At 41.3% G+C, this 24,458-nt stretch overlaps 1 pseudogene; it reads left to right on the top strand.

Moving 5' to 3' along the window:
• The first annotated feature begins 1,599 nt into the window (after positions 1-1,599).
• Positions 1,600-2,933, top strand: LOC147430713 (uncharacterized; annotated as a pseudogene).
• The last annotated feature ends 21,525 nt before the right edge of the window (positions 2,934-24,458 follow it).

Here is a 24,458-nt window from a genome sequence, read left to right as displayed (position 1 = left end):
AAGAAAATATTATAACCCGGTGGTTCTGATCTCCGTGCACCTCTAGACCGAGGTGTGTGGAGATTGGACATGACTAGAGAATGTGAGGTAGTTTACAGTGTGAACAAAGAGAGAGAGAGAGAGAGATAAAAGACGAAGAATGCCAATAGATTTTTGCCCTCATTATGAATAGTGACGACGATGTGGGGCCGTCCAACCGAAATACCTATCTTTCAATGAGGATCTTATGTCCTTGTAATCAATGCAAGCATGATGTGCGACGGACAAGACGCGTTTCTTTGCAGCACGTTTGAGAATTTGGCAAGTTCAATCCATCTATTATAGATCGAGTTGTTGCCAGTTATAACTCGTCGGACGCTGACGCTGGTCAACATGCAGCAATATTACAACCCAATAGACCTTTTCGCTAGCGCTTTGTTCAAGCAGCATATGTAAGGCCACAAGATGTAGCCTTTGACAGCTCGGGGGATGATCATAAAGACCACATTCCCAACGAGGCAATGTTTGAGCCCGAGATTGATGAAATGATCGAGACGATCATGGACTCAGAAAGGCTTATCTATGATGATATGAAAACTAAAGCCGATACGCCATTGTATAATGGAGCATGTGTGTTTAGATTGAAAGCGCTCCTGGTTCTTCTCAACATGCAGGCAAAGTTTGGATGGAGTGACACTAGTGTCATAGCACTTTTCAGGTGATCTATTACAATTAGTTTACTTTAAAAAAACTCTAAATGTATAATGATCTGATAGATTTTTACACCATTGTACCGTATTTTTATGGTGTGTAGATTGCTCAAAGAGCACATACTACCAGCTGATAATGTGATGTCAGATTCCCGAGAGGAAGTAAGAAAGATTTTGCGAAACTTGGGGATGGATTACAATTCGATCCACGCTTGTCCTAATGATAGCATTCTTTTCAGAGGGGAATACATAGACATGGAGAAGTGTCCGAAATGTGATTCGGAGAGATATCGAGTAGAAATCCACGGAACAAAAATTCCGCAAAAGGTTTTGCGACATTTTCCTCTACTTCCTCGCATCAAGCATTTCTTCGAATGTAAGTCCATGGCCGCCCTAGCATCATGGTATGAGGAGAATAAATCTTTGGATGGTGTGCTACAGATTCCTGCAAATTGTGCAACCTGGAAACATATAGATAGAACATGGTCGGATTTTTTTGGGAAAGCTCGAAATTTGCGCTTAGGCCTGGCTATGGATGGCGTAAATCCATTTGGTCAAAGATCAACATTTTAGAGTGTATGGCCCGTTGTCATCGTCAACTACAACATTCCCCCGTGGTTGACTACGAAGAAGGGGCACCTATGGCTAAGCTTGATTGTGCCGGGGCGATATAAAGTGAGGAATATGGATGTGTATCTTTGTCCACTATAGGAAGAGCTACAATAATTGTGGACTGGCATAGAAGTGGTCGATATGAGCTGACACACAGGTCGACAGAATGATTTGATGAGAGGCATTCTAATGTGGACCATGCATGACTATGTCGGACTAACAGAATGCTCAGGTGATCTATTTACACTCCTCACTCAGACACTGTAAATCTTGGTTTTTCTCAAGCTGGTCTATTATCATGTGTATACATGCAGGGCTTCAAATAAATGGGTACAGAGCATGTGTCACATGTGGACCTAGACTGAATGCACGTAGGGTGCCCTCATTGAAGAAGCAAATCTATGAAGGTCATCAAGCGTATCTTCCAGAGAATCATGTGTTACGCGACGGCTTTTTGGGAAGAGAGCCACTCAGGATGTATGCACAAGCATGGTTAGAGCAGAAGGAGATGTGTGATGATGGATTGCCCCCAGGGATGAAGAGACTATCTCTATGGTACGAGTTACCATATTGGCCCCGACTCATGATCAATCACTTGCTCGATCCAATGCACATATTCAAGAATGTGGGTGATCTACTATGGGATCATCTGACCGGCAAGAAAGATACTTTGGGAGCCAGAGTTGACCTTAGATATGTGCATCGTATGGAGCAATATTGGCTGAAATAGCGTTCGATGGATCGATAAAACTCCCTAAAGCACCATGGATTTTCACAAGAGACCATTTGATCTTTGTGGACCCCCACTGGCGTAATGCACTCGCTCCGAACGTGTTTTACTAAAGAAGGAAAGCTTACCGGTTTGAAGTGACACGATTGCCATAAAATGTGTCAGGTATGTTCATAGTGGAATATATCATAGTGGGACATTGTGTAACAAATTCGTGTGTGGACTTTAATATCATTGTTGCACGTGTTTTGCAGTTTATTTTATCGGTTGCCATTCAGGGATGTTTGTCTTTTGACGTCCGTAACACAGTCTACAAACTTGCGAAGTTGGTGCAATGGATCTCACAAAAGCAGATCAACGTAGACTCCATACCATTCGCCAAACTAAACGCTGCGGAGGTTGTGTGCATGTTTGAGAAACATTTTCCTACTACCATGCTAACCATTCAGGTGCATCTTCTTGTTCACATAGTTGATGAGGTGGAAATAGCTAGCACAATACATTCCAGATGGATGTTCTTTTTAGAACGTTTCATGAAAACGCTCAAGGGATATGTGCGTTAGAACGCACGTACGGAGGGTAGCATGGCAGAAGGTTGGCTGGTATCAGAGTCCCTAGTGTACATTGGAGAGTGGCTAGACGAATTTGATAAATCCCAGGACTCTCTATGGCAAACCATAGATGATGAGCGCATATCTGGTATTGTCATGTGCAATCTCGGTGTTGAGAAGAAGATAATGGAAGATCTAGAGGCTAAAATCAACCCATTTTGCATGCTTCACAATCCAGTCATGCAGAAGTGGATTTCACAATATGAGGATGCAAAGCAAGAGCAACAAAGGGCACGAATCGAGTGGAGACGGGGAAGACGACCACCGATGCACTATCTGACGGGGTCTTGAGAGTCTACCAGCATTCATGAGCTTAAGATGGTTGCACAACCAATTGAAATGAGAACAACACTGAGGTGAAGAAGTGACTGAGGAAGAGTGGGAGTACTCTCGGGGTTGCGCGGCCAAGGTAAGTCTGCAATGTATGACTAGTTACTTTCTAGATGTTTGAACGGCCACTCATAATATTTGTTGGTTGTAGTATAAGTCATACACAGCAGCATGGTGTAAAGGTCAACATTTTCAGGTGGAGCGGATTGACAAAAAGAGTTTTATTCAAGATTGTGGAATCATGGAAAAATTTGAGCAGTCTAGTCGACGACGGTCCTCTGATGCAGATCCTGTGGTGGCGGAACTCACTTACTTCGGCACGCTACAAGAGATTTTGAGGATCAATTATAGGATTTTTTGTCGACTTGTTCCACGTGCAATGGTTCAAGATAATCATGGAGGATCGCAACGCCACTGTTCGTAGAGAAGAGTCTGGTTTTCTTGAGGTGGATTCAACTAAGAAATAGACTGACCTAAGAGACACTTTCGTACTACCTGTGAGGTCCCCACCTCGCCGTTTCCAATGGCGGATCTGATGGTGAATTCGGTGGCCACTAGATATATTGCAGAAGCAAACAAAATGGTTCAGGGTTCGACTAGTGGACGATCTCTCATCACAAAGTGAGTTGAGTTCGAGCCTACTAGCAGGGAGATCTAGCTCCACCTCGCAGGGGAAGCGTACTTGAACTATGTAGCGATCCTAAGACCCACCTTCCAAGAGGAGAGAAACCCCAAGCGCCTTTTTCCCCATGTTTCAGAGGCACATACACTCGAGATTTCACCGCCCTAGGGGCAATGAGTATTACTAATATCGAAGTAAGCACAATGGGGCAGAGAGTTCCCGACCAATCGGGACCACCCATCTCGTAGGCATTGGCAACCTGAGCCAAGCCCCCACTTTCCACCCCCACACTCACACTTCCTTGTGTGACCTAATTACTACCACAAAGATTGTTCAACATAAAGATTCCTTGTTTAATTCCGAATCACATTGTTCGTTAATACAGCCCTTCAACCAGTATTGCAAACAGCACCAAGACAGAATTCTAGTAAAAATTCTACTCAAACTTATTCATAAAAGTTCCAATGTTCTGAAGGTACAACATCCCCCCTCCAGCGAGAGTTCACTCCTCCCGTTGTTGCCTAGCTTCCCATACAACTAGGTATGTCCACCGCATAGAAAGCACGTCATGGACACTCCCACCGCATAGAAAGCAAGACGTGGGTTCCCACCGCATAGAAATCAAGTCGTGGGTATCCACCGCATAGAAAGCAAGTTGTGGATTCAAGCAAGACTCTGCCCCCTGTGATCAGTAGGGGGGTCAGGACTGATTCAACATTGGAAATAAAATGAACATGTCGAGCTAAATTTTCCCTAGCAGAAATTCTTTCCTAATTGCAACCAGCATACCCATCAATCATCTCCTTCCTACTTTAGAACTTAATGTACAATGAATTCAATGCCGAGGTTTCTGTCGGATTTCTCCAACATGTTTGGGGATATTTTCATTCCTAACTAAACGTGTGCAATGTTAAATTAAACAACTTGAATGAAATTATGATCTACCTCTTCCATTTCTTCGTCGATGGCCCGTGAGATGGCCGGTATTTGTTCCTCCATGGGAGCTTTTCCCTTTCCGTTCACCTTGCTCGTTCCTGCCTCGTGGTCGTGGGCTCCACCAAAGCCAGTCCTTTTAACCGAGGCCATTTTAAACTCACTACTTTAAGTAATTAACTTGGGGAAAAGAGCTAATGTCCGTAAGCGTCATAACAAGCCAAATGATAGATTAGCAACATCAAACAATGCCTGCTACATGAGAGGTTTAGATTTTTCCATATAGCAATCATTATGGATGACACATAATCCTATGGGAACCGGCTCTAAAGATAATTACTCGGCTTACATGATTAAGAATAATAGGATTTCACTAATGGAATTACCAGAGAGATGAATTAAGCACGATTAATCTCTTTCCTAGCAATTAGAGGGTGCAGAATCACCGCATGCATAGGTGTGAGAAAAACCATCTCTTAGAGACTTAATGACAGATTAATCTTACCTTAATTATATCTTAATGCATAACAGAGATGGATCTAAATCAGCTACAATATTAATGCATGATAGAAAGAGTGATTCTCATCAATCTACACAATTACCAGCTTACCGATTAATTTCTATGCTACCTAGAGAGAGAAAATTCTGATAATTATGCTCTAATTATTAATCGAGAGTGATGAATGGCTGATAATTCAGCTATGGAATGATGATTACATAATAGAATATGGTTAAGGAGAATTTAGAGAGTAATTATAGAGAATTACGACTAGGAATAAGCATAATAGACGAGAAATTTAGATGGTAATGAAAAAGGATTTGCAGAAAGCATTAATTAAACCGTGGTTACCGTGATTAAGGGCTGATAAACCTCTCGATTCTCTAATCTAATCGAGCTTCTTGAGGCGAGAATTTTGATTCCACTGGTTGTTGATGTCAATCCTTCCACTCTTGTCGCAACCCAACTTAAAGAGCTTCCCAAATTAATGTTACACACAATGTTCACAATTAGAAAGGAAAACCTAAAGTGCCAGTAGACCTCAATTTCATTTCTCTACATGAGTCTTTCTCTAGAAAGGACTTGCCAAGTGGTTGTCAATATAACTTTTGGTCGTCTTCCACCAATCTCGTGCCATAGGGGTAGTTGAAGTGTCTTCACCACTTTCACCTGTGGTTGCAAATTTGAAGGGTCCACCTTGTTGTGGTTGAATGTGAGACCCATTACCTCAATGGATCTATCACTTCCTTCATTCCCTGTTGACTCCGCCTCTAAAGTGGTTGAAGAGTCACCACTAGAAAACTCATCCATAGAGGTTTCTAGATCCATGTCGCATTGCCGACCTGTCTTCATGTCGTAAAGTATTGACCTCCCTTTTGCATGCTTCATCTGGATTACGCCGGTGTCACAGTCCTGCTTAGCCTCATAGCCATAAGCCAAGGCCTCCCTAGAATGATAGGGTAGCCCTCCCCTTTGTGTGGCATGACAAAGATGTCCACATCTACCTTGGTGTTGAATGCCTTTATCCTAATTGCATTTATAACACCAACACATTGAACTTTTAAATTATTTGCCATTTTGGCTCGGCATGGTGCCAGACGACTCACCTCTAAACCCAAACGGTGCATCATTTTTTCACTCATGACACATATTTGTGCGCTACCACCGATGTAGATATTGGAGATGTGTTGCCCTTTGATGTAAGCATCCATCACTGGTAGTATGTCATCTAGATTCCTCCCAGAGATAGCCCCAGCTATCTTTGGCTTTGGTCGTCTAGTGCTAACCATCTTTGTCCATTGTCTCCTCACCCTAGGTGCTAGGTGGAGTAACTGGGGCCAAGTGATTTTTGGGCCCTGCACAGAAACATCTTGAACCAAATCATATGGTTTAGAACATTCACCCAAAGAGAAATCTACAATGTCAATTTTACGTCGTGACTTGGACAGCTTTTTGCTAGATTCCCCTTTAGTCTTCATCTTTTCTTCCTTTTGGGAAGATTCACCATGCCTAGCGCGTTTTACCCCTATGGAATCTACTCCTTTAACTTTGGTCTTATCCTCCTCCACTTTCTCCTTTCCTTTACCTTCAAGACTGATGACGCTTACTGTTTGATTGCCAACTGGTGGTGGGGGTAAGGGTGGAATGAGAGGTTGTGGTGGTGGTGGTGGTTGTGGTTGAATGGGTGGTTGTAGGATTTGCACGGGTGGTGCTTGTTGTGGTGCCCTCAGTTGTGGTGGTCTTTCTCTCGGTGGTGAAACCTGGTTTTGCCTGGCTCCTTTGTTGAAATCCTGCCTCCTTGGGTGTGGACAGTAGTACATGCCATGACCATCCTCCCCACAATTGTAGCAGTGGTATTCTTGGTTTTGCCTTTGTTGTCCCCTCCCTTGCTCTTGGTTGCGATTGTGTGCATGCCCTTGTTGTATCAAATGGACTGAGAGATTCTCAAGTTGATTGGTGATTCGATTGAGCAGGTCTTGCTGATCGTCAATTGGTTCTTGTGGTTGAATCCTCTGGGCGGCTGTTGTAGGTGGTGCTAGAGGTGGTCGGGTCCTAACGGCTTCCTCTTCATCGATATTCCTGGCTTGTAGGCGCAACTTCTTGTCTTTAAGGCAGGCCACTTAAACTGCTAGGTCATACGTAGGAGGAAACCTTCCCTTCACCTTCTCTTTAAGAGTTGGCCATAACCTAGCCACAAACCGATCTTTCTTTAGGAAATCAGGTTCCCCCTCATCCTCTCTTAGCGATGCAACCCATCGCCCCCATAAATCTACAAACTTTGACTCATATGATGCGTATTCCAGCATACTGCCTTGCTTCAACTCTGTCAACAATTGCCACAGCTTCTCTGATGTTGTGTCCTCTCCATAACGCTTGACAAAGGCTGCTCTTAATAAGTCCCACCGTTCCTTGGTTTCTTGTGCCAAGGCATTGTACCATGATCTTGCCTCCACCTTCATTAGAATTGGGAAGATGCGCAAGAGTGAAGCATCATCATCTCTCGCAGAGATGACACATGCTATTTCCAAGTTGTCTAGAAAGTCTGCAGCATCCTCACCCACCTTACCAGTAAAGGTTGGAAATGCTACACTTGCCATTGTGAGAGTGAGAAAATTAACTCGACTTATTTTTTTTTTTATTTTTTTTTTATAGAGATTCAATACATGGGTGCTCGGTGAATGGAAAACATACTATACAAGGATGAAAATAACTACATCAAAAGACACTTCATGATTAATCATAGGGAGGATAAAGGGTAGAGAAGAGGTGTTTATCTCTTGCAGTCAATCTCTACCAAACATGTTTGTAATGATCTGCTGATAAAACATCTTGCGGTCCAAGATTACTTTGATTGATTGAATTCGTTGTGGTGCATAAGTTTGGTTCCTTGCAAAAGGTTGATGTGCTGGGTCCATCACATGATAATTCGGAAAGGCTCTCTCCTTTGTGGTGGAAGGTTATAGTCAGAGGTGTAGGGCTCTTGGTAGTCGAGGTCAAATTTATAGTACCACACGACAAGGTTGTCTTCGTCTTCTATCTCTAGGACTTCCCCTCTAGCAAGCTCTTGGAAAAGCTTGAACTCTCTCTCTTTCAGCAACTTTACTTTCTTGCAAGATAGAGTGCCATCTAGTGTATACACAGGTGTGATGAGGTAGGTGGTGAGTCTTACCACTTGTATTAATCCAAGTTGGATGGATACATAGCAAGCTGTAAAGTCGTCATCATAGCCTTGATTCACAAGCAACACCCCTTGAAGTTGGAGGGTCTTGTCTTTCCGCCAAGCAAAACCAGTGTCAAAGACCTTGTCGATGACAAGCTCCACCACTTCACTCGGTAGACGATGTAGAATCCATGCTGCTGTTTCTAGTTCCTGGCTCATGAGATGAGAGTGAGGTATTGAAAGACTTTGGGGGATTTACCCTTTTGTTTTGGAGACGGGGTGATTGTCGGCGCTGGAAAACCCTTGAATCTTTTGGTGTAAGGGAAAGGGAGGGACCACGTGTTCGTAGTAGCTTCCTCAAGTTGTGAAGGCTTGTTGTGGGCGTAGGTGGAATAGGTGGCAAAGATGTGGATGTAGATGTAGAGAAGCCTGGTGCTACTTGAAAGCCTACTGATGTGACAACGCCTGTGCGGATGTTGAGGGAGAAAATGATGGCCTTTTCTTCACTTTGGGTTGCACTCATGTCGAAGGTGCAGTTTTTGGCTACAATGTGAGCATGATGCAGCTTGTGCCTTGCTTTTATGCTTGCGGGGATGATGAGAAATGTAAACATTTTGAGTAGGGAAAGAGGGTCTTACCACCTCTTCTATGCTAACAATACAACACCCTGGCAAGAGTGTCTTGATGACTTGAGTCAAACCTTCTTGAAGCTCCTCCTCTTCAGTGGTCCAATTAGAGAATTCAAGAAGCCACTCGCCCATGAAGAGAAGTAAACATCTAAGCCTTGTAAATTGAAGGTTTCAAGAGCCCTCCTCAGTGGGGGCACCAAATGAGAGGCGGAAGTGAAAAAATAGACCCGGTGGCCTCTACACCAAGACTATGCACAATGGCCTCATCATGGGGAATATGCAAAAGGGGCACCACCTAGCAAGATATGCGGCTAGGACGCATACATATACACAATGAAACATGCCATGGAAAACAATTTCAAGATCCACACCCAAATGTGGAATGGGGTGGTCAGAGAATAAGGTGAAAGGAGTGGTGAGTGAGTGAGAATGGGCTCGCTACTCATGCATGTAGTAGGGAAGATAACGAGGTCAGGGATACATGCAAGTATGCTCACTTCTCATACAAAAGGTGGCGAATACGCACACCTCAAGATGGAAGTAGCAAGATGATAGGAATATGAGAGGGAGAGAGAGTGTGTGTGTGTGTATGGTGGCGAATCCGCACACCTTAACATAAGCAGAAAAAAAAATGGCAAGGAACAAGCATATACCATACTTACAATGAGATGTATCCAAATCGACACAAAGTATGGCACCAAGATGGAGTGTGTTGATTACTTGCAAAAGATGAATACAATAGGTAGCGTATGGTAGGAAAATGAGAAGGGAACAAGATCGTAGGAGGCATAATGGAGAGATGGGAGTTGATGGCGAGGAATATCATGAGTGTGTCCACCCTTCTTCTTCTTGAAATTGTGCCTTCAACCCTTAATTACAAGTGGTGTGGAGGTGTGGTGCTCATCTTTTGTGCATGGTGATGGTGATGATGATGGTGTTGTGATTATGTGATTAGGGTTCATGCTACAAGCATGTAGCACAAGAGTGTGTTTGGATAGGTATGTGTGTGTGTGTGTCCCCAAGTGAGCTCTCATGGCCTCCTTATATAGGGAAGGAGGGAAGGTTTTAGCAATATTTCTAATTGAGGTGAGTGTCCCACTTTGGTCACTAGGAAAATGGGGTGCATATGACTGTGGCTCCCATCTTATCTCCTCATTATTTAAACTACCAGAGTCAATAGAGAGAGAAGAAGAGAGAATGTGGGTAGGATGTAGAGGATAGGAGATATTTACAATAGTCTAGATTTGGCTAGACATAAGCTTATTAGGGAGAGAAGAGAGAGTTAAGAAAATTATAAGAGAGGTTGTCGAAGGTGGATAATTGTTGATAAGGATGGATCCTCCAAAAATGGTGATAGAATCACTCTAGACTTGCCAAGACCTCATTAAAAGAGCCTTGTCTCTTGTAATCATTCTTGAAGACTTGTAGAACCATAGCCATTCTAGAGGGAAGAAAACTAGGGATGGCCTGTGTCACCATTACATGAGAAAACTGGGGTCGACTACAAAAATCATAGCTCCGCGTTCATAACTCTAAAAATTTTGAAAAAATTTGAGCTAAAAGTTGAGATCACGAGCTACATCTTTCATGTTGAACGCTCCTTCAGATTCGGGGTTCTTCTTTACTTAAAAAATTCAGCCAAATAATGTATTATTTGTGGCTACAAAAGTCTTTTGGTGGTCGCCTTTGAGTGGACTTCTCTCTTGCCTTCAAGTGTAAGCTCCTTCATGTGTATGAAAACATGACCTAGAGTTTTGAAAAGAGTGGCAATCATCTAGATGGAGGTATTATTGAAATTTGAAAGTGGGGTTGAGGTTTGAAAATGAAAACTAGTGAATAAAATATTTGGTAGGGTGGAATAATATATATACATGAAAAATATATTAGAAAATACTAAATATATATAATGTAATTTAGAATATGTATATTTAATGCTTAAGATCAAAAGAGAGATCAACAAAGAAAGCTTACTTATTTATGCTACATCGTGATTGATTAGCATAAGTCTTATTTATTTAATAAAGGCTAAAACGTTTGTGAAAAAGGGAAGAAAAATCAAAAGTAACTTATATAATAGGAAATATTTTTGGTAAAAGAGAAAAAATATATGGGGGGGTTCCCATGCATGGAAAAGCTTGCCTCAGTAGATTCAGTTTCAAGAACCACGAAAAGAGTTATGGCTCTTTGATACTTTGGTTGCTTCAGCTATGCTTTATGGGGTCCAAGTGTGGGGACCATCTGTGAATCATGATAGTTGGAGGAACATGGAGAGACCCTTGGTATTTATGATATCCCGGATGATTAGAGCCAAGGCCTCCGTACCACATGCGATTATTCGAGCGGAGGTAGCCGCCCCTCCTATAGAGATTGAGGCTCTTACTAGACCAGTGTCCTTTATGTATAGTCTATGGGATACACATAGAGGCAAATATACTAGATTGGCTCTTGAGTCATCTAGACAGTTAGCAATGTAGGGAGATGCATCATGTTGGTATGTGCAGATGACCTCATGGTTTTAGAGGCATGGTGTCAGCATGGATAGATTGCCTCCCTTTCAGTATTCCCTGAATGCACCCTCCCTGCTAGTCACACGGACGGATATCACTAGACTCATACGTCAGGATCTGATACAGCTGGACATCAGGAGGACATGGGTAGAGCCGATGCAGGACTTGGGCATGAAGATGGCTTTCTACAAAGAGCACCTTCTCCAACTTTCGGGAGATGGGTTTGTGACTCGCCTGAGCTACATGGACACTCATTTATCTCATGGTCTGCGATGTGCTATTGGTCAGATTCTCACATCCTTACACCAGCTGGAGATTGAGACGGGTAGATTGAGAGGGATACCATCGGAGTCTAGGATATGTCAACTATGCGGTAAATAACTAGAGACAGAGCTACACTACATATGCCACTGCACTATGTATTATGAGATACGAGGGCACTTCCATTTCTTATTCACGGAGGGTTTTGGACCCCTAGATAGATTCATGAGGTATCAAGACGAGAGATGTGTTGTTTTATATCTACTTGAGCTACACCGACATAGAGATAGTCTGTTGGGGAGACATGGAGTACGACAGTCGCAGAGACAGATCATAGACTTCTTTGGATCAAGGGAGCCAAGAGACCAACCACCAACACAGGGTTGTACCCGTATTCATACTAGAGGCACCCTCATTGACAGGGAGACTGAGCTTGAGAGATCGAGACGACCACGACCGAGACACAGGAGCACACTCCATTGACGCAGACTCCAGCAGAGGATCAGAGGCATTCTAGCACGACACCCAGATTGTCATTGAGGGCCTATTCTACATTTTCACATTACACATATCACATTTCACACTTCATTTTCAGTTTTTCATTTTTGTACTTTCAGTACTTTTTGTACTTGAATTTCAGACATTGTATTAGATTCACCACTTTGTATCTGATGGTCTCATAGCTCATTTTGGCCTTTTGAAGACGCTAATAGATCATTTCATTTCTCTATCTCTCACTCTAAGATTGCTCTCTTTCTATCTCTCTCTCTAACAATCTCTCTTTATCTCCCTCTCTCTCTCTCTCTCTCTCTCTCTCTCTCTCTCTCTCTCTCTCTCTCTCTCTCTCTCACAGAGTGGCATTATGGTGCACGGAACAATTTAGAGACTGATAGAATGATATTCGCGTGCCATTGTGCACACAAGGGATCTAATCTAAAGCACAACATTAAAATTCTTTTCTATCACACATAAGGACACACACACACATCGGGACAAACTGTCAATATGATGCACGTCAGACGTTTTAGCGTAAGATAGGCTTGTCTCAGCGTGCCATTGTGGAAACGCGGCAAATTTTTGGAATGTTGTCATTTTGGCTTGTGTATCAGTCCCAATAACATGCCATTTCTAGTTTAAAATTCACACAAACATCCACAACAGTACTCTCTGTCTCCTCTCTATGTCTCTCTCTCATACTTGTAAGTATATGTGGACATCAATACCCTCTATGTTGTCACCTTATGCGCTTCTCTCTGAGTTGTTGTCCCTCTCTCTCTCTCTCTCTCTCTCTCTCTCTCTCTCTCTCTCTCTCTCTCTCTCTCTCTCCCCCTGTCTCTCGCGATGGATGTTGGCACTATCCTCTTCTCCATCTCTCTCTCTCTCTCTCTCTCTCTCTCTCTCTCTCTCTCTCTCTAAGGTGCTACAATAAGCATGCCAATGAATATTGTGTAGCCCATTAACTGTGAAAGTGACCTCTCAATCAAAATTATATGGTGCAATAAATGTCCACTAGTTAATTTTAGCCGTTTGACATGTGTAAAGCATGTAGTTATTTTTCGTGCATGTTGGCAACGGTACTATGAATAATTTATTTAAGAGAGAGAGAGAGAGAGAGAGAGAGAGAGAGAGAGAGAGAGAAGGTTTTGCACATTTCACTAGGTTGAGAGAGAGATTTCACTTAGGTAGATTTCAAAATTTGTAAATGGAATTACACAAGAACTCGTACACACACACACACACACACATAGAGAGAGAGAGAGAGGCATGCAGAAATAGCATCTTGAAGGTTGCCATGCCAAGCCATGAAAAGGTAACCCCTATGATTTTTCTTTTCTTAAAGGCACAATTTAATGTACATTTTGAGAGAGAGAGAGAGGACAATTTTACTTGTCTTATGGCGCAAGGACGGGTCTTTTTGGTAAGCCAATTGTCGTCCGTGCGCAATAAAGCACTAAATGGTTATGTAGGCTGAAGGGCACTCAAATAAGACTGACACGGAGTGAGAGACAAGCCCCTCCCTCTTTGTCCTATGGCATGCATATACATAGTATTGGTGTGCTGATTTTTCTTCACGCATCGTGGAGCATAGAAGGGGTAGCAAAACAGGGAGAGAGAGGAGTTGGAACTCAAATAAAATGAGATGCTCTAAGTAACATCTGTAAAAAAAAACATAATGATCTATGAGACCAATCGCTCATATAGAGAGAGAGAGAGAGAGAGAGAGAGAGAGAGAGAGAGAGAGAGAGAGAGAGAGAGAGAGAGAGAGAGAGAGAGAGAGAGAGAGAGAGAGAGAGAAACCGAGAGCTTGCAATTTAGGAGAAATGTGTTATCAAATTCAATAAAAAAGTTAAATGCTAATGTGTCCCGATACTTACCTTTTTTGCCTATATTATGTTTTTCTTAGGATTAAGATCCCACAAAATGAAGAGGTAGAGGGTGGATCCAAAAATTGTCTTAGGTGAAGAGGAAGCAGAAGAGAGACCACCTGAGTTGCTGAGAGGCTCATTAAAGAGAGATGTGAACTTTGCTCTAGCTAAAGATACATTTCTTGGAGATGATGTTGTGGGGACAGAGGAACCCCCCAATGACTCAGAACCTTCAGAACAGAAAGAAGTGCCCGTAATCCAAAAGCTTCAAGTGACTAGCACCAAAAAGAGAAACATTGATCTTTCTTTTGCTAGTGAGCCAACTATAAAATGTAAGCAAGGGGTTGAAAATCCTGCATGTGTGGATGAAAGACTTTTTGATTTTGCAGTATCTATAGGAGTTGTTGAAATGTTCAACAATGTCTCTTCCATCTTCAATGCCCCATTCATTTTGGACGACCTTATAGCTCAGCACACCAAGTTTTTCAAGTCTAAAAGAGACAAGTTTGAGCTTGAGGTCCACAGGGGCAGGATTGTTCTTGCTCACATGGTGGTGGTGCAATTAAAAGATTCTGATTTCACAAGACAATCATACAAGAAGTACGATCAATTGTCTATTATCTATAGACCCTCACGGTTTCCAATGCACGAACGAGATTGCAAGCTAATTAAAGAATCCTTTGGGTTCCTTCTACTCTTAAATTCTCTATTTTCTAGTCTATTGAATGATCCTTTAGAGGTAATGGACGAGGACGATCTACCACGCGATGAGGACTTGGAGTCCAATGAGGTTCTTGAGATTGAGGTGGATATTAATCTTGAGGCAAAATCTAAAGAGGTGCAATGAAGCAAAATACTTGCGGTTAAAACATCTGACATCAAACTACCTTTAGATGTCCCTGGCTTTAATGAGAATTAAGCCACATTGATGCTTTCGGGACTACCAAACTTCAAATTTGGTGAGAGATCATACATTTTCCTCCATGACTTTCAAAGTATATTTTCTTTAAGGGAGGACTTTGCACTTGCCACACTCTCCAAATTTCAAGAGGGGAGGAGTGGATTTTTATATTATAACAGTAGTGACAACGAGGTGATGGAAAACTCTAGTAACCCGATGGAGTGCCTCAAACTCTGCTTTGACAAGGCAGAAAAGTATAGAGAGACACTCCCAGATGAAGCCACCTTCCAAGCTATCAGAAACAATCTCAGGCCATCAACCAATGTAGAGGACTGCTTTACGCGTCCCACACAAGGGTCCACGAGGTCGGTGGACCTATGGAAGGATGACTTATATATGCAAGATGAGAGCTACATGGTACCCCCCCCCCAAAAAAAAATAATAATAATAAATTTTAGTTTTCATTGTCTGGCCTTCACGAGCACTGGAGTTGTTGAATGCCTCTACTCAATTTTTTTTTCTTTGTTGCAAATTCCTAATTGCTTGTGCTATTGCCAAACAATATAATACATGTTTTTGCTGCAGTCGATGAAGGATTCTGCAATAAAATCACTGAAACAACTCTTTCAAACTATTTGCCTTATCTCGAGAGCCACCATGACGTGTGTGTCTGAAATATGCATTTCTGGCCATGTATTGAGACTTTTCCAAGCCTTGGGTGTTCCATATGTCTGGGTTTTCATACTTTTGAATAAAGTATGGAAAGTGATTGAGAATGATGTGCTCCAAATAAAACAAGTTGTCAAAAATTTTAAACAACCTTTTAGCCCTTATCATTTAAAAGGGTGCGTTAACAATACCATGTAATGAGTAATCTGAGTTTCAGTCCATGCTGACCTAAATGCTTTCTTTAGTAGTTGAAGGTTCTCCTTAAACTTATTTAGATCATTTTGTGTTCACTCATCTTTGTCACACATCAAAATAGCACATCGATGGAACTCCACACTTCACCTTGGCATTGCAAGTTGTGGAGATTTTTCCATTGTTGAAACTCAATTTTACTGACATAAGTGGACTGATATATCCTTCCACGCTTGGTTAGCTTCTTATATTTGACACATGCTGGCTTTGATAAAACATGACGTGCCTTGATCCCACCAATAGATGGTTTTCAAGGTACATCTTTATCATTGGTTGATCTTTTCTCGTCCCGCTGGATTTTCACGTTGCCCCCATGGAGACTCATCTCTGACAAAACTAGTTCAGGTGCCGCTACCGCAACCTTCTGTTCTTTTGAGTTTTTTATTTTCCAAGAAAACCCAATGTATAGATACACCAACTTCTCCACAATTTTGCAAAGATCATGCATTGTACAAATGTATAAATTGACAAGTGGAATACCCACAAGTAGGTGGAAATTAGGATCCTCATTGTGGTGAGTAGGTGCCTTTCTCCACCATTTTGGATCCATCGTCTTTGCAAGCTCCATACAATACAAGCATGGAGCCTTTACCATAGCACCCATTCCACAATTATACATACACTTCAGTGTTTTAAGGTCATCTGCAAGATGCCATTGGATCTGAAAGTCTCCCCTCCCATTCACAACCAACACCTTTCCTTGATTCATTTGTTTATCAATGATATCAAGGATAGGGATTTGATGGAATACCCAATATAAATTGTTGTGGTCTTATTTCTTTACCTTTAAGATCAAATCTGCATGAGACGTTAAAGTAAATCCAAAATTAAATCTCAAGAGGGCTCATCAAAGCTGAAGAGAAGGTAAAAATGCAATAGTTGAAAAGCACCAAGCCACCATATTTTTGTTTCTGATTGAACATTGAAGTATGAAGGACCATCAGTGGGGCATTTTGAAAGATCCCATGATTCATCAATGTTATTGTGACTCGTTCTAGGTTCTTCTTTTTTAGGATCTCACACTCATCTAGCTTCAAAACAAAATGCAAAACGCCACCTATATCTTCAAATGTTACATCGTAGAACTCAACCATTCTAGTTTGCAACAAAGTGAGTTCCATGAAGATATTGTTGTACTCATTGTAGGTTACACTTGCTCCTTTAGATATATAAATACCATCAATATGAAATGGACATCCAATGAAATCTGTCTCTGCATGGTTGAGTTGAAGTCTCTCTTTTGAAACACTTGATGCTATTGGTAGAAGTTTAGACTTTATTCCATTCTTCACAAAAATGGAGGAGATAGATTGTTGAATAGATGATTACCCTCTCTTACTCACACCAAGGGAAACAAATGTGCCTTGTATTTCACTTGGAGGCACTGCACTCTTTGTAATAAAAGGGTCAGCAATATCTCGTTGTAAAACCTTATACTTTTTGTCATGCATTATATTATTTGTGAGACCACCTGTTGTCAAAGGCTTCAACTGCTTTCCTACATTGGTCTTTGGATCTATTTTCTTTGTCTGGATATATAGCATGTCTACCTAGAAAACATAACACACATAAGAAAAACCAATGTATAACTGAAATAAACTAAAAGGTTCACAATCCTCACCTCAATGCTTGGATTATTTTCTTGAGACCTCTAGAGCCAACCTTCAAGGTTTCAAGATTCCGTAGTCTCTTCTTTTGCACAGGAGCACTTAAGCTTATATCTTTCCTTTGTAAGTTACACGCTTTTTCTTGCAGTACCTATATTTCTTGTGTGCACTGCAAACGGGTTTTTTGGTCCTCACAATGCAAAGTAGAAAGTCGTATAATCTCATTTTCTTTATGATGAACGATGCTTTTTTGAATTTAGGATTTCCCAGTTAGAGCTTTGCAGTAGCCAAGTACACCATTTTGTCCGTCACCTGCAAAGGTCAATAAAGTAATCAGATTTACAAATGCAGGGGAGGCATTGGTCATAGGATTCAAAGGATAGAGGGAGCCATTTGTCCATAAATCTATGTGTTTTACTCCTTCTACTATGAGTCTTGCTTTCTCTGTGTGTGTTACTGTTGTGTTTCTTTTACTTTGCTTGCATAAAGGCTCATATTTAGCACTCAAATCAACGTGTAGATGATATTTATGACGTTTAGTGAGAAGGTTTGAGGGGGTGGATGAAGAAGCCATGACTACACATTCAAGAAAATCAAAAAACGAAAGAGTATAGCGCCATTACTCCCTAGCCTACCTACTGCATACATCATATGAAAAAGAAACTCCCTCCTTTATGATGAGGTGCATTCAATATAACTAAAAAGGAACATACCATCAATCATTACAGCTCATATGACTTTGTCAAAAGAATCCACTTCAAAGTGCACTTTTTGAAAGGTTGATGAGGACACCTTTTCTTTTACCTCACCAATTTTCTAGAGAGAGAAGGCAAAAAATTATACTTTCTTAGAAGGCCCTCCAAATTACCTCCCAAATTTCCTAAACTCTTTCATCTAATCATCCAAAATCTTTGCAGATTCCTCCCCTCCATCTCCTCACACTATCACATAGATGAAGCAAAATTCTCATGCTACTATGGGGATTTGAACTCTCCACCAATTCCGTTAAAAGTGAGACATCTCAACTAGCCAACCCAACATACTCACGCTGTTACTTGATGTTGACACTCCACCATTAAAAAAAAATAATTTTTCATAATTCTCCACCCGCAATTAACAATTACTGCATGTTGGCATCCCCCCCCCCCCCCCCCCCCCCCCCTGGACCCCAATTCGTTCCCCTTCCCCTGGCATCTTCGTAGATTTTCTTAAACACCCCATTTCTCAAAATTGTGCCGACGGAAAAGAAATGGAAAAAATACAAGTTAGATATAATTTTGTTGTCATGAAACACTAATTCCACAAGCTTTAACCAACCTTCCACCATTGCTCTTAAGAATTTCAATCTTTACTCTAAGAACTTACTAAATACAATTACTATTATATTATCTGGATTCACAAAGGAGAACAAAGTATCCATGTTTTGCGCCTTTGAAACTTGTGGATTATCTCCCTCTTTGCCTTGCTTGCTTCTAGCCATTCCTTCAATCTCTCCCCAGTCTTTTTCCAAATGTGAACACCTTATATGCATGCATTTAAGCTGTTGGTAACAGACGGCTAGCATGCCAAACGTGGTTTACTTGTACATAATTGTACTAATCGATATTATCTTCAGTAGTATGGCCGGCCGCCAAAAACGGCGGACTCTCTCTCTTTCTCTCTCTCTCTCTCTCTCTCTCTCTCTCTCTCTCTCTCTCTCTCTCTCTATCTCTCCCTCTTTATCGTGTGCGCATGAGCTTGTCTTATTCTTGGACTGTAGCCTTTAACTCGCAGATGTAGACATGTGTAAAAGGCTCCCACTTTCGCCATATTATGTTAGTATAGATTTATCTTAAATATAAAAATGTACTAAACGTTATCTCTACACGCCTCAGAGCCCCTGCACATGGCATCTTATTTCTTGCATGAAACCCCTCTGCTCCACTACGTGGGACCCCTAATACCACATACCTTTGTTCTCTGTTGTCCCTGGCCTGGTTGATGCCTTGTAGAGCATAAATTTTGATTAGCATAATTCTATCTGATTTTCTTTTTTTATAAATCATTAGGATACATACATACATACTTGTAGGCTTTTTAAAAAAATCATTAGTAAGAAGAACGCGATTCCCCCCCTCTACGGTCATCAGCTGCGCCTTTAGCTGCATCTCTTCTACCCATGCATGAAACTTGCTATTTTTGGCCCAGATCCAATTCTCTAGGCAAAACGAGTGTGCCACTTCGATACATGTTGGACGGGAGCGACTCACACACCCATGAAGTGCATGCAAACACTACCTAGATCAACATAATGTCAATCGAGGACACAGATGACACGATAGGCACACAGAGGAAATCTCTTTAGCTTGTCAGGCTGAGACCATCCTACACACACAACACTCTGGAAGGCCAACTAAACCACAATCAAGAACCTCACTGCTCTCAACTACACCACCTAGCCACATACACACATACTAAAGGTAACTCGCCTAATCATGACAGATTCGTACGAAACTTAAGGAACACCATCCCCTCATTAGGATACACCTGTCCCTAAGCTTCTACACTCAAAACCCTCACTCAAAACCCATCTGCGGAAAACGCGTTGGATGACAGAGTCGAATTTTGAAAGGGCTCGAAACTGAAATTTATGAGTACCTATGCGTAGCTTATGTCGCCACGATTCTATAGACTACTAGCACGCAAAAAACAGACATCGTTTGATACACTTACGGCCACAAATAGCTCGTAGATGCGTCGGCGTGTGCCCTTCATCTCTCATGGAATGCTTGGCATTGTCGCGTAGCTCTCCTCGAGCCTACAGCAATGGTGCAGTTTGTTGAGATGTAGAGAGAAAGAGAGAGAGACGAGACAAGAGACACACCATATACGCTCCCAAAGACTGATTTATATTGAGGACAAGATACAAATATATAGGTGAGACCAAGTTGAGTAGAGTGAGTCATATATAGCTCCAACACCCCCACTCAAACAAAGGTCTCTAGCTTTGGATGAAAAAACCCTTGGGGAGTTCAAGGGAAAAACCCAAGCCCCTATACAATGTGAAAATATGAACCAGCGATGATGATGTGAAAGTGAATTGTGCATCTATGTACAAATATTCAAGTGACTTAGAGATCACAATGTGCACATGTGGAGTGTGCATAGTGCATGGTACCTAAAAGATTACAATGTCATATGTACAAAGCTATTACAATAGCAAAGAAGCTGATCTAGAAAGAGTGAGGTCGAAGCAACTCCAAGCTCCGAGCGCAAGAGGATGAAACGTGACTCGTTGAGGCCTTTGGTCAAAATGTTTGCAATCATCTGGTCACTTGGACAGTGTTCAACCATAATGGTTCCTTTGCGTACTTCATACCTGGCATAATGATAATGGACAGCAATGTGCTTTGACTTATTATGTTGAACATAGTCTTTTGCAAGACTAATAGCACTTTGGTTGTCACACCGCAAGGGTGTGCTAGAAAGAGGAGAGTGACCAATATCAACCAGCATTTGTCGAAGCCAAATCAACTCACGAGCTGCAAGTGATGCCGCAACATATTCTGACTCAGTCGTAGAAACTGCAACACAACGTTGTTTCTTGCATAGATAAATGTGAGCTTGCCCAGTCTGCATCTCTGTAACCCAAAAGAGAAAGAGATTGCATAGAATCCGATGTGAGTTGTCGTCGATAGACTAAACCAAAATCTGTAGTGCCTTTCAACTATTTCAACACACGCTTTGCAGCAGACCAATGCTTAAGAGAAGGACATTCAAGATGTTGTCCAAGATAATTAGCAGCAAACAGAATATCAGGACGAGTGTTCATGCCAACAAACTGAAGACATCCAATCAAGTTAGCATAAGGTTGATTTGTGATAAGTTGACCGCCATTGTCAGAAGTGTTCTTCGTAAAGCTCGCAAGACAAGGTGTGTTGGCTGAATGTGCAGATTCCATACCAAATTTTTGAATAGTATCTGCAATAAACTTTGACTGTCGAAGGAATAAAATACCTTTTGTACGGCTTCGTTGGATTTGAATGCCAAGACACGAGTGAATCTCTCCAAGATCCACCATATCAAATGCAGAAGACAATAACTTTTTCACTTACTGAAGAAATCCCAAATCATTGGAAACAAGGATGGTATCATCCACATAAAGAGCAAGAATCATAAAACTGCTACCTTGGCGTTTTATGTATAAGTTGGGGTCTGACGAGCAAGAGATGAATCCTTTAAAGGTGAGAAAAAGATCAAATTTTTTATACCAGGCTCGCGAAGCTTGTTTGAGACCATATAGTGCCTTATGGAGTTGAGCAACAAGGTCTTCTTTACCTGGAATAACAAACCCTTCTGGTTGTTCCATATAAATTTCCTCTTCCAAGTCACCATTAAGAAAAGTAGTTCGCATATCCATTTGATGAGCTTCTAAATCAAATTGAACAGCAAACTCGAACACTTGTAATGCGAACAACTGGTGAAAAAGTCTCTTGATAATCAACACCAGCTACTTGGGAGTAACCTTTTGCAACTAAACGCGCCTTGAACTTGTCAAAAGATCCATCTGCTTTTACTTTTGTCTTATACACCCACTTACATTTAATAGCTGTACGACCAGGAGGTAATTCACTTAGTATCCATGTACCTTTAGAGATAAGAGAATCGTACTCTGCTTCCATAGCCTCTTGCCATTGATCCTTTTGTGGTGAAGAGATAGCTTCATCATAAGTAATGGGATCTTCGGAAGTAGAAAAAGCATTATCAGCAATATCGTCATCATAAACATGACATGAGCCATGTTCAAAATCAATAGGTAGATCAACAAAAATATCAATATCATCATTGGCAACATTCGGAATGGATGGTTGTGAAGAGGAAAGTTGCTCTATAGGAAGAGTTTCATCTTCTGAAAGAAATGGAAAAGCTTGAAGCAATGATTTAGTATCATCAGAATCATCCATGGACCATGAGCCTCCCATAAGCTGTTCGTTAAAAGTAGCATCACGATTCACAATTACTTTCTTGGAGGAAGGGTCATAGAATTTGTAGCCTTTGGAAGTGTCAGAATATCCAATAAAAATAACTTTAAGACCAGGAGCATTAAGCTTTGTTCGTGTTTCTTTGGGAACATGAATATAAGCAATACATCCAAAGGTTCGAAAATGAGATATAGAAGGAATGTCACCTGTCCATGCTGTGATGGGTATCTTACCAGAGGGTGCAGTAGTAGGAAGATGATTCTAAATAAATACTGTTGTCAAAGTAGCTTTAGCCCAAAAAACACGAGATAAGACAGAATGAATCAGCATACATCTTACAGCATTGAGAATAGTGCGATTCTTTCGTTCAGCAACACCGTTCTGTTGAGGCGAATATGGAATAGTGTGTTCATGATGAATTCCACTGTCAGCACAGTAACTCACAAACTCTCGAGAAACATATTCGCCTCCATTGTCACTACGAAGCTTCTTAAGGCGACGACCAGTTTGAAGTTCCGCAGCCTTGTGGAATTGTTTGAAAACAGATAAGGCTTCACATTTTTGTCTAAGTAGAAATACAGTCGTATACCTTGAGAAATCATCAATGAAAGTAATGAAGTAGCGATATTGTGATCTCGAAGAAGGTAGAGGTCCACATATATCAGTATGAACAAGATCCAATATGTCATGAGAATGAGTTGTATTTGAAAGAGGAAAGGGTTTGCGATTGTGTTTCCCAAGAGCACAAAATTCACAAATTCCCATATGAGGATGGGCTTTAAGATCCATGCCATGAACAAGATCACGACGTTGAAGATCAAGGAGTTTTGAGAAATCAGCATGAACAAAACGGTGATGCCATACTTTGCAATCATGATCACCTGGAGCAGTGACAACATTTTCTACAGCATCGTTGAGAGAGAGTTCAAACAAATTACCATTTTGAGGAGCAATGGCTATAGTCTGTCCATCTTTCTCAATTCGGCATTTGGTATGATCAAATCCAACAAACTGAAAGAAGATTACGTTGAAGATCTGGTACATGTAATACTCCTCGCAAAATTCGAGTGGAAGAAGATAAGGTACCAAGATAAAAGTCTCCAATACCCTTTACTTCATATTGTAACTTCATATTGTAACTTGTTAAGCAACTAAAGGGTATTGGAGACTTACATCTTGGTACCTTATCTTCTTCCACTCGAATTTTGCAAGGAGTATTACATGTACCAGATCTTCAACGTAATCTTCTTTCAGTTGATAGACTTGTTGATCTTGGTCTATTTGTTGGATTTGATCATACCAAATGCCGAATTGAGAAATATGGATAGACTATAGCCACTGCTCCTCGAAACGGTAATTTGTTTTAACTCTCTCTCAACGATGCTGTAGAAAATATTGTCACTGCTCCAAGTGATCATGATTGCAAAGTATGGCATCACCGTTTTGTTCATGCTGATTTCTCAAAACTCCTTGATCTTAAACGTCCTGATCTTGTTCATGGCATGGATCTTAAAGCCCATCCCCATATGGGAATTTGTGAATTTTGTGCTCTTGGGAAAAAAATCGTAAACCCTTTCCTCTTTCAAATACAACTCATTCTCATGACATATTGTATCTTGTTCATACTGATATATGTGGACCTCTACCTTCTTCGAGATCACAATATCGCTACTTCATTACTTTCATTGATGATTTCTCAAGGTATACGACTGTATTTCTACTTAGACAAAAATCTGAAGCCTTATCTGTTTTCCAACAATTCCACAAGGCTGCGAAACTTCAAACTGGTCGTCGCCTTAAGAAGCTTCGTAGTGACAATGGAGGTGAATATGTTTCTCGCGATTTTGTGAGTTACTGTGCTAATAGTGGAATTCATCATGAACACACTATTCCACATTCGCCTCAACAGAACGGTGTTGCTGAACGAAAGAATTGCACTATTCTCAATGCTGTAAGATGTATGCTGATTCATTCTCACGTATCTCGTGTTTTCTGGGTTGAAGCTACTTTGACAGTAGCATTTATTCAGAATCATCTTCCTACTATTGCACCCTCTGGTAAGATACCCATCACAGCATGGACAGGTGACATTCCTTCTGTATCTCATTTTCGAACCTTG

This window comes from Adiantum capillus-veneris, chromosome 21 (genome assembly GCF_014529385.1).
Source record: "Adiantum capillus-veneris isolate H3 chromosome 21, ASM1452938v2, whole genome shotgun sequence".
Lineage (NCBI taxonomy): Eukaryota > Viridiplantae > Streptophyta > Polypodiopsida > Polypodiales > Pteridaceae > Adiantum > Adiantum capillus-veneris.
This window is presented reverse-complemented; position numbering and strand designations above follow the sequence as displayed.